The sequence below is a fragment of the Neolamprologus multifasciatus genome, chromosome 2 (assembly GCF_963576455.1).
Source record: "Neolamprologus multifasciatus chromosome 2, fNeoMul1.2, whole genome shotgun sequence".
Taxonomy (NCBI): domain Eukaryota; kingdom Metazoa; phylum Chordata; class Actinopteri; order Cichliformes; family Cichlidae; genus Neolamprologus; species Neolamprologus multifasciatus.
The window spans coordinates 12,561,408-12,572,776 of record NC_140440.1 but is presented as its reverse complement, the minus strand read 5'-3'; the positions used below and the strand labels follow the sequence as shown (position 1 = coordinate 12,572,776).

At 37.8% G+C, this 11,369-nt stretch overlaps 1 long non-coding RNA gene across 1 annotated transcript; it reads right to left on the bottom strand.

Moving 5' to 3' along the window:
- Window positions 1-415: 415 nt before the first annotated feature.
- On the bottom strand, window positions 416-2,805 carry LOC146524036 (uncharacterized). The gene is made up of 3 exons (XR_014877904.1): window positions 2,687-2,805; window positions 935-990; window positions 416-849 (listed from the first exon to the last, which is right to left on the bottom strand). It is a non-coding gene; the product is annotated as an uncharacterized LOC146524036 (long non-coding RNA).
- Window positions 2,806-11,369: the final 8,564 nt, after the last annotated feature.

The following is an 11,369-nucleotide window of genomic DNA, read 5'->3' as shown; positions in this document are numbered from 1 at the left end:
CTCTTGGCGAATCCAAAAGCAGTGTGGCCAGCTGTTCTGGATGCAGGAGTAGAGCTACAGTCTGAATTACTTCGAATCGCAGGATTTCAGATAAGCAAGAGCAAAAACTGCTTACTTCATACGGATTGTTTCTCTGGGAAACTATTGAACTCCCAATACCCTGCTCATCAGGAGTCAGGTCTAAAGAGACTACTTATTTTATTTTATTTTGTTTTGTTGTTATTTTCAAAGAGCGCTCTTCTCTGTTGATCTTGTGTTAATTTTCTATGCTGTTTACATTGGGTTATTGCACCACTGTAACATTGTAATAAATCTGCCGGCTGTTCAACACTCAATTCTCTCAAATTTATTTTACTCCTCTCGAATCTAGTCTATAAGCTTAACCCTACTATACTAAGCAGGTGTTACAGACAATAAGGAGATTAATCTGTGTCTGTGATTTTAACACCATGACTATTTATAACAGTTTATTACTTTGTACAAAAAATGCATACATATACAAATGATTATTGTGAAACATCAAATTAAAAACATTTTATTTTTCAAACTTAAAAACATTCAGTTGTTTGCATCTGTTGTTTATTTATTATCTTTGCGTGTAAGCTATGACAAAAACCTAAAAAAATAAAATTCATATTTTCTTTCAGTTTGTCCAAATGATAAATTAAATTTATACCAAAAACTTTGTATAAACATTTGTATCCACATTGATGAGTTTGATAGATGTCAATCCAGTACAAGGGCGCTGACATCGGTGTAGATGCTCCCTGCAGGTTTTGTATCTGTTGTCCTTGGTTTGCTCACTTTTTTAAAAGTTGCTAGAGAATAAACCACCGAGTCCTCATCCACCTGAGGAAGCATCACATATTAATATTTACACATACAGACATTAAAACATTCTTATAGCTCAGAGTTATATTTTATGTATCTTTACCTGCAGATTTTCTTGACCACCATGTGGAACGACATTTGTTTGCAGGCCAACAGCAGCTATAGTGGGGCAAAAAAGTATTTAGTCAGCCACCGAATGTGCAAGTTCCCCCACTTAAAATGATGACAGAGGTCAGTAATTTGCACCAGAGGTACACTTCAACTGTGAGAGACAGAATGTGAAAAAAAAATCCATGAATTCACATGGTAGGATTTGTAAAGAATTTATTCGTAAATCAGGGTGGAAAATAAGTATTTGGTCACCTCAAACAAGGAAAATCCCTGGCTCTCACAGACCTGTAACGTCTTCTGTAAGAAGCTTTTCTGTCCCCCACTCGTTACCTGTATGAATGGCACCTGTTTGACCTCATCATCTGTATAAAACACACCTGTCCACAGCCTCAACCAGTCAGACTCCAAACTCCGCCATGGCCAAGACCAAAGAGCTTTCGAAGGACACCAGGAAAAGAATTGTAGACCTGCACCAGACTGGGAAGAGTGAATCTACAATAGGCAAGCAGCTTGGTGTGAAAAAATCAACTGTGGGAGCAATCATCAGAAAATGGAAGACATACAAGACCACTGATAATCTCCCTCGATCTGGGGCTCCACGCAAGATCTCATCCCGTGGGGTCAAAATGATCATGAGAACGGTGAGCAAAGATCCCAGAACCACACGGGGGGACCTGGTGAATGACCTGCAGAGAGCTGGGACCAAAGTAACAAAGGTCACCATCAGTAACACACTACAACGGCAGGCAATCAAATCCGCAGTGCCAGACGTGTTCCGCTGCTGAAGCCAGTGCATGTCCAGGCCGTCTGAAAGTTTGCTAGAGAGCACATGGATGATACAGCAGAGGATTGGGAGAATGTCATGTGGTCAGATGAAACCAAAGTAGAACTTTTGGTATAACTCAACTCGTCGTGTTTGGAGGAAGAAGAATACTGAGTTGCATCCCAAGAACACCATACCTACTGTGAAGCATGGGGGTGGAAACATCATGCTATGGGGCTGTTTTTCTGCCAAGGGGACAGGACGACTGATCCGTGTTAAGGACAGAATGAATGGGGCCAAGTATCGTGAGATTTTGAGCCAAAACCTCCTTCCATCAGTGAGAACTTTGAAGATGAAACGAGGCTGGGTCTTCCAACATGACAATGATCCAAAACACACCACCCAGGCAACAAAGGAGTGGCTCCGTAAGAAGCATTTGAAAGTCCTGGAGTGGCCTAGCCAGTCTCCAGACCTCAACCCCATAGAAAATCTGTGGCGGGAGTTGAAAAGTCCGTGTTGCTCGGCGACAGCCCCAAAACATCACTGCTCTTGAGAAGATCTGCATGGAGGAATGGGCCAAAATACCAGCTACTGTGTGTGCAAACCTGGTAAAGACCTATAGTAAACGTTTGACCTCTGTTATTGCCAACAAGGTTATGTTACAAAGTATTGAGTTGTATTTTTGTTATTGACCAAATACTTATTTTCCACCCTGATTTACGAATAAATTCTTTACAAATCCTACCATATGAATTCATGGATTTTTTTTTTCACATTCTGTCTCTCACAGTTGAAGTGTACCTCTGGTGCAAATTACTGACCTCTGTCATCATTTTAAGTGGGGGAACTTGCACAATCGGTGGCTGACTAAATACTTTTTTGCCCCACTGTATATCGTCACATAAAAGCAGAGAACTGAAATTAGTTTACTTTTGCAAGTATTATTTGATACATTGATGTACAGTATGAGTGACTGCTTACCATTACAATCCATATATGGTTGCGTCTTCAGGTTCTTGATTGAATAAATTAGAGAGGCTATAACAATCAGACTTATAGCCAAAGCAGCAGATAACAGATAGAGAACTGTATTGTTCCTGTTGTCTGCTGACACAAAATGAAAATAATTAGCCTTAAACATTATTAAAATGGTTGTTAAAAGTATTTTTTAGTTATTTGATTAATTATGTTTAGATTAATATTAGATTCAAAACTAAAATCAAATCAAATGCACAATTTTCTCCATTATATAAAAATATGATGCACTCGCCTTCAGTATCACCTTTTGTGGTATCTTCAGAAAATGACTCCACACATGTGGCCGTGGCACAGTAATACGTCAGAGAATCAAAGGTGCTGACGTTTCTCAAGTAGCTGGAGAAGCATTTCGTTGTTGATAGTCCATCCAAGTTCTTTTCATATTCAGCTCCACCATTTGTATGAGTATGATTCAAACTGGAGTGAAATTTATGTGATTTTGCATTCAAACAAAACACAGTATCAGCTGCTGGACATGCTTTATCCTGGCAGTCATGGAGGACTGAACACTGCAGCGTGAATGTAGGTGTCCCATGGACGGGATCAGATGGAGGAGCTGTAGTGAAAGCTGGTTTTTGTCCTGAGAAACACATCAATCATTCATGTTTATTAAAAAACAAATTACAAATTCAATTATGTAAACAGTCCTTTTATTTACACATGAATAAATGTGTAAACACAAGCAAAAAGTAAACTATGTAAAGTCCCAAATTTTTGTAGGACCTAAAGACGTTTTTGTGTACTTAGCTTCAACTTTCAGGAATATTCCATTCAAAATTTTAAAGTCTTGTTTTCCTGTTTTCATACAGAAGTAAACTCCTGTATCACTTTGCCGTGCTTTTGTAATATACAGAACAAATGCTCCGGTTTCTGTTGCAGTTCTAATGCGCTGATCGACACTCTCAAAGCTAAATGACCTGCCTAAGATTTTAGGAAAGTCTCCAGAAACAAGCTTAATCCAAAACAGGGTTCCTGCTTCCCTACGGGGCACGTCAGTTTCATCTCCTTTCCAACACGAACAATCTTGTCTTGAAAATCTGTTCATCTGAGCAACCTGAGGAAAAGTCATACCTGTCAGTATGACCCAACACAGAATCACCCGAATCCTCTTCTAAGTTTTCTGACTGTAACACATTTTTATTTTACATCTACATATACTTACGTCCAATACTAAGCATCAGATATAAATAAAATATATTCCTCATTTCTGGTCTTTCCTCTTGGTACTGCTGTATTAATAACTCAGTGAAATGATTTGTCTAAATATAATCACATGAAGTGGGAGGAAACTATTTCAGAGGAACCTGATTGGCTTCTCGTTGTGTTGGTATTCCACTGCGTCGTGGAAACAACATCAACCACCTTTCCAACCTAAGCACATGAAACAACACCAATCGTAGGCTCTGTCCTCTTATGTTTGGTTCTTGTTGTTTCTCAAACTGAAACTTATAGAAAGATAAGAGATAGCAGATTTGTTTATATTGTATCACCTGGAAAGAAATATACAAAAAACAATTTATTTTGGTCCTTTATGCTGATTTACACACTGGTGCAAGTGCAATGTTGACAGACTTCAAGCGGGAGCTAGACCCTGTCTTAAAGAACTGTCTGTGTTCCCACAACATGTCCAGGTTTCCTCACAGACAGGTCGGGATGTTCTTTGAAAGACTGAAATGGTAAAATGGTCTGTATTTGTAAAGCGCTTTACTTGGTCCTAAGGACCCCAAAGCGCTTTACACTATACACAGTCATCCACCCATTCACACACACATTCACACATTGGTGATGGCAAGCTGCAGTGTAGCCACAGCCACCCTGGGGCGCACTGACAGAGGTGGTAAAATCACATACAAGTGATTATAAGGAACAGAGGTCATACAAAGGTCAGAATGTATCCAGTCTGAGGGAGACACAGACAAATCTGCACCCACAACCACACTGCACTGTAATGCAACAAAAGAATCTATAAACTACCCTGATGGCTTGACCTTAATCCACGAGGCCTGGCTGTGCCTACAGCTTGCAGAGATGGTTAGGGGTCTGGTGCTTTGTAGATCAGGAAGGAGTCAAGGGCGGAGGACCTGGTGGTCCAATCCCCAATTGACAAATATGGCTACGCTGACAATAAACATAGATGAACAAGTTAGAATCCATTTATTCTAAAATAGATAACTCTAAACTAACTGCAAAGTTAACTAAAACAGATAAGAAAAGTTGGCTGTCATAAGCTTATAAAAGCACTGGGCGTGTCAATTCAGTGGGTGCAGAAAACACAGTCCAAGGTCCACACACACCCACTTGATCATCTTAGGTTGTAATGGTGATGTAATTGTGATGACTGTAAGGTTCTCATGACGTAGATAAAAGAGGAGAAGATATTGTGCAATAGTAAATATTTCTCTCCAGAAATAAGTACTGTAAAACTTGAAAGAAGGCCCAGGTCTAAATTGACCTGCATCTTATTATGAAGGCATGGAATATGAACAGTATGTAATGTCTAACGAATTATTGCAAAAGTAAAAATTGGAAGTTTAACATCTCATTCACATATGCATTGTCTTCAGCAAACTTCTTGCCATTTCTCGTCCACTCTGCTCAGACTGCAGCTCTCGTCACCTCTGCTTCTTAGACCTGAAAGCCATTTCAGCTGCTCTGCTTCAGATTTGATTCTTTATTCATTTGGATTAGCAAGTCACACTCTGGACTCTATGCTCAACTTTGCTTTGAACAGCCAGAAAACTGCACTGATCTGCATGTCAGCCACAAGCTCTGCTCTGCTCAGCCCTATTCTGTCCTGGATAAACATCACATTCAACACCAGCAGCCCAGTAGAAGTTATTGTCTTTTATGCAACTGCAGCCTCCCTTTTATTTATCTGCAAGTGCATTCACAACATTTTCAGAAAACCTGACCCCCAATCTTGAGGTCAAGGTCACTGAGATTTGAAGTCGTCCAAGATTTGTGGTAGAAAAATCTAAAGTATTAATTTGAAAATCATCCATCACTTCATTCTCGAGTCATCGCATTCACAGGTCGACATTTGAACTCATCCAAAATTTTCAGTAGATACACATGTTATCTATTGGTTCATTATTGAATTATCACATTCTCAGACTTGGCGTCCACATTGCCCGCTGGACAGCAGGGTAATGTCAATACCCCTCAGCCTTTTGCAGCTGAGGGGTAAAAACAAAAAACACATTTTCCCTTATTTTTTTTTTGCATAATTTGCCTTTTCTTTGTGTGACAAACACAATTCATAGTCTTCATTGTCAAGCAATACATGGAAACTTAAGCATTTCTGTGGTTGGGCTTTCAAATAAAGGTGTGAATAGAAAAGCGTCTTTTCTTTTCTTTAATCTCAGGAAGCTGGCCTCGCAGTACCGTTTTATCAACTCATAGCATAACAAACAGCTTACAAGAGCATCAAGGAGGTAGAACAGGAAAGAAAACATCTCCTTGTCACATTCTTCACTGGTCTCTGTGGCAAGGTTTTAATTATTGCCAAAGAACTGGCTACGCTTTACTTAGCACAGATAGGCAGCTTGTCAAAATTAATAATCAGTGACCTAGTAATGCAGTTGCATGACTGCTGCATGCAACTGCATTACTTTGTGATATATATTGGTAAAAAAGACACCAGTGGTTTAAAAGAAGAAAAACTTGCCACATGTATCACAAACATCTTGGCTGTTTGTGGAGGCAAAATACATCCACACATGACTCCGTTTGCGCTCAGCCATTATTGCGAGTGTGCACACCAGGGACTGTAACACATTTATACAGCCGTATTTCGCATATGACTGTGAAAGGCGGAAGAGGAAGTAGTTCCTTCCAATTTAGACGATACGAATAATATAGTTTCTTTACACTGTGTTTCTGTTAATGATAAACTACAAATTTACCCCAAATTACTAAAATATCATTTTTTTAATATGACAATCGATTCTAGAACATAAATAACTGGTATCGGAGGAATCGATATTTCAATATCGATCCGCACACCACTAGCACAAACCTTTGGTACTTTCCAACTTCTTGCAAACTAATAAGTTAATGAATTAAAATAAATAAACCAGTTACAGAAAATCACAAAATAACAAACAAAACAAAACAAAACCCCACATGTACTAAATAACTCAATAGGCTAATACATAATAAACCATGTTTGTTTATGAATAATCCATGTTCATATGTATCATTTTGACAACAACAATGCTGATATTTTTAAATAAAACAATATTACATTTATTAATCATGTAAGCTCCCTGCACCTCTTACAGATGTACACATGACGTCCAAAAAAATGACCCAGTCAAAAGTTAATGTTAAACGTCACACTGACATCCACGTTGGGTCATGGTTGGACGTTAAAATTGTTGAGCAAGTTCAGATGTCGTACGGATGTCCATTCTTGGTTTTTGACCAATTGAGCCAATATAGACATGTGCTCACATAGGTAGTTTTGCTGTACACTAAAGAATGGTTAAGATAATGAATATATGATAATGTGTATATTAAACAAAAGAAAGATGGGAAGCCTCCTTTCCAAAGAAGTAAGCATTTATTTAAATGTATGGCACGACAGTATATAAGCAAAATGTATATCATTTTGCAACTTCTAAATAAGAAAAGCATTAAAAATACAAACTGGACAATAACATAATGTGGTGTTAAAATCATACATGTTATTAAAATATATTTTGTTTAAAGTACAGTAGAGGCCATATTGCAGCTATGGAATTTTCGACAGTTCATCATAAAAATCTTTGTAATTGCTAATATTAGTTATAATTCAGTGTGAAAATAGTTATTTTACTGCAGAAGCACTGATATCAGAGTAGACTGTTGCTTCCTCTTCTGGTTTTTCATTTCTTCTCATTAATTTGCCATTTTTCTTTCTGGTGAAAGTTGGTGCAGAATAAACCATCGACTTCTCACCTCTCTGAGGAATATACATATACATATATAATACATATAATTTACAGAAAAAATTAAGTGATAAACAATAGAAATGCCATTAATTTACCTTTGTTTCTGATATACACCTTACCTCCTGATTCTCTTGATTCCCACTAGTTGTTCTATCTATTTTTTGAAATAGGGAAATTTAAGATGAAAGACACTTGTCTGATTAAAAAAACAAAAAACTATGTGAATCAAGTGAAGTTATTTTTGCCAAATACTGTTAGATAGAGAAGGGAGAACTTACCAGGGCAGCAAACACTTAATCTCTTGACGAGGTAGGCTATAACAATTAGACTTGTAGCCAGTGCCGCAGATAACACAAAGAGAACTGTATTGGCCTTCTGCAAGTCCCATGTGCTGGGCCCTGGAAAAATATAAGAATCCCATCATTAGGATTTTTTTTTGGCATTAAAAATTTGACACTAGTGTATTTTGCTGATATTGATAAAAAAAAATGGTTATACAATTATTTAATATTAATATTATTGTATAATTATTAGAGAAAAATTGGAAAATTTACCCTTAATGTTCAGCTTTGTTCCATTTCCAAAAACGATCTGTCCACATGTGGCCACAGCACAGTAGTAAGAGCCAGCATCAGAAGTGCTGACGTTCTTGGAGAAGCTATAGTCACATTTGTATTGGGAAGGATCCTCGGCACTCTTGTTACATTCATCACCAGTATTTCCATGAGCATAGATTAGACTGGGTTGAGACTCGTCTGTTCCAGCTCTGAACCAAAACACACCGTGATTTCCAGAACAAGTTTTCTTCTCAGTGTTAGAGAGGAGTGAACACTGCAGAGCCACTGGATCTCCTTGATAGACATGATCAGATGGAGGCATTTGAAAAATGTCAGTGACATCAGGTTCTAGTTCTGGAAAATATAAAAGACGAAATAGTTAAAATATTTCATTCACTTCACCGAGAAAAATAAAAATAAGATTTTTCGAAAAAATAAAACATATTGACCTTTAATTGTAAGAAACGTTCCTTTTAAAAATGTCATAGCAAGCTGCCTGACTTTTATACAGTAGTAAAGACCAATGTCACTAAGATTAACTTTACTTATTTCAAGAGTAAAAGTTCCAGGCTCTTGTTTTGCTGTAATATGGGGAGTTTTGTTAACACCATTATAGTCAAAGGTAAATGTTCCTCCCAAGAATTCAGCTGAGCTGCCAGAAACTATCCTGATCCAGTACATGGTTTCTTTGTACTCTTTGTGCTGTTCGGCGTGAGCATTTCAGAGTCACATAATCTCCAACAACTAAACTCTTTGTTTCAAAGAATAGATCATCTGTGCATCCTGAAAATAAAATGTGAAAAAAGCAGTGAGAGATAGATTTGTAAGTGCTAAATTGTACAAATATATGAATAAATAAATAAACTTACTACCAACTCTGACGCTCAGCAGTATGTAAAATATTATCAGCATTTTCTGATTAATCCACTTGCAGCTCATTTCTATTAAAGCACACAGCATTTAAAACATATTATAAGATGATGCAACTTAATATAATCACATCAAGTGGGAGGGAACAATTTTAGAACAATCTGATTGGCTGTTTATTACGTTAGTGCTTCACTGCACTACCACAGTGGAAATAATATCAACCATCTTTCCAGTCTAAAGATATGAAACAACACCATCAACATGCTTTTTTTTTATGGTGGGTTTCTTCATTTCTAAGAGATGACACAGTACACTAAAACACAAAAACAGAATTGTCTGGATATTTTCTAGAATATAGAAGCAACAGACTTTATCTTACCTAACATGGTCAAGCTATTTAGGACTCATAAAATTGTTACCATTATTAGCATGACCCACTATCATAACATAAATAAGTGAGGCTGTCACGATCCTGGGTCTTATGACCCAGTGTTTTGAGTTTAGTTTATTTGGATGTTTATATGATTAAGCTCATGAGTTTTTCTAGTTCTTTGTTATTAGATTCCCCTTGTGTCTTCCAACCCTTGTTAAGTCTCCCCTTCTCTTCATGTGTTTCATGTCTGTGTCTTATGTTGTCAAGTTCTGGTTGTCATGTCTGCGTCTCATTATGTTTCCTATTTTATTTTGAAGAGATCTTGTGTTTTTATATTATGGATTATGTTTTGAGTCCTTTGTTGTACTGTTTCTTGTTTCCCTAGATTTCAGTTATGGTTATCATAGGTTTAGTTCTTTGGCTTTGTAATATGGCTTCCCTGTGTTCCATGTTGTGTCTACTGTGACCTTTTTGTACCATGTTTCTGGTCCCTATGTTCTGTCTTCTCAGTTGCTGTTAAGTTTGCATGCTTAGAGTTCAATCAGTGTGTTTCCTGTTTTACTTTGAAGGTCCGTGTCTCATGTGAGTGTTTCTAGTTTTGCTTCCCTTGTCTCGTCCAGCCTGATTACTCCCAGCTGTGCTCTCCTTCTGTGTCTCATTCCCTCGTTATCCCTCTGTGTATTTAAGCCCTGTGTTTCTCTTTGTCAGTGTGGTAGTCTCCCTCATGGCTGTGTTTCCCTGTGTGTCAGTTTATCCATGCCCCAGTTTAGTTTTGTTATATTTTTGTGCCGTTCTGCAATAAAGCAGCTTTTTGAGTTTTATTCCTGCGTGGTGAGTTTTGCGTTTGGGTCCTTCTCTTGCCTGTACACAGCCGAAACATGACAGAGGAACTTTTTAAAGCATTCATTGCTTTGAAAAGTATAATTTAACATTTAGGCTGGCCTTGGTTTATGGTTAACCTTAAGCTAAGGAGTACTTTCTTAAGGTTAGGAAACACATTGTAATGGTAAATTAACTGTTACAATATTGCTGTAACAATATCAATGATCTAATTCAACAATTTAATGTTGCAAAGAACTTATGATATAAATAATTACGTAAATTTAATGGTAAATGGCCTGTATTTATATAGCGCTTTACTAGTCCCTAAGGACCCCAAAGCGCTTTACATATCCAGTCATCCACCCATTCACACACTGGTGATGGCAGCTACATTGTAGCCACAGCCACCCTGGGGCACACTGACAGAGGCGAGGCTGCCGGACACTGGCGCCACCGGGCCCTCTGACCACCACCAGTAGGCAACGGGTGAAGTGTCTTGCCCAAGGACACAACGACCGAGACTGTCGGAGCCGGGGCTCGAACCGGCAACCTTCCGATACAAGGCGAACTCCCAACTCTTGAGCCACGATCGCCCTTTAATTACTTTTTAATTTGGTTTGTATTTAAATTTTAATTAAATTTAATTACTACGAGTCACACTCCCAAAACACTGGATCTCTCATTTTCCTTAATGCACCTGAAAGGCATTTTAGTAAAGTTTCCTTGACTAATCTGCCCAATAGTCATGCTTTTATAATGTAATTTTACACTTTGCTATACAATTACCATTGCTATCTCAAAACTGCAAAGATGTCCAAAATGAATGTATCATCAGAGATTACCAGGCTCAACTGCTGCCACTTATCTATTTATTACATTTTAAAAAATACATTTACAAGTCTCAAAACCTTACACTACCAAGTCTGAAATACTTTGCTTAATGATGTCCAACCTTTCGCTACAACAATGCATAATCGGACAGTAGCTGCCCAAGATTCAATTCAGAAGTTTAGATTCAACTTTACTGTCCCTGTGCAAAATGCAGTTAACGACATGAACATTATTAATGA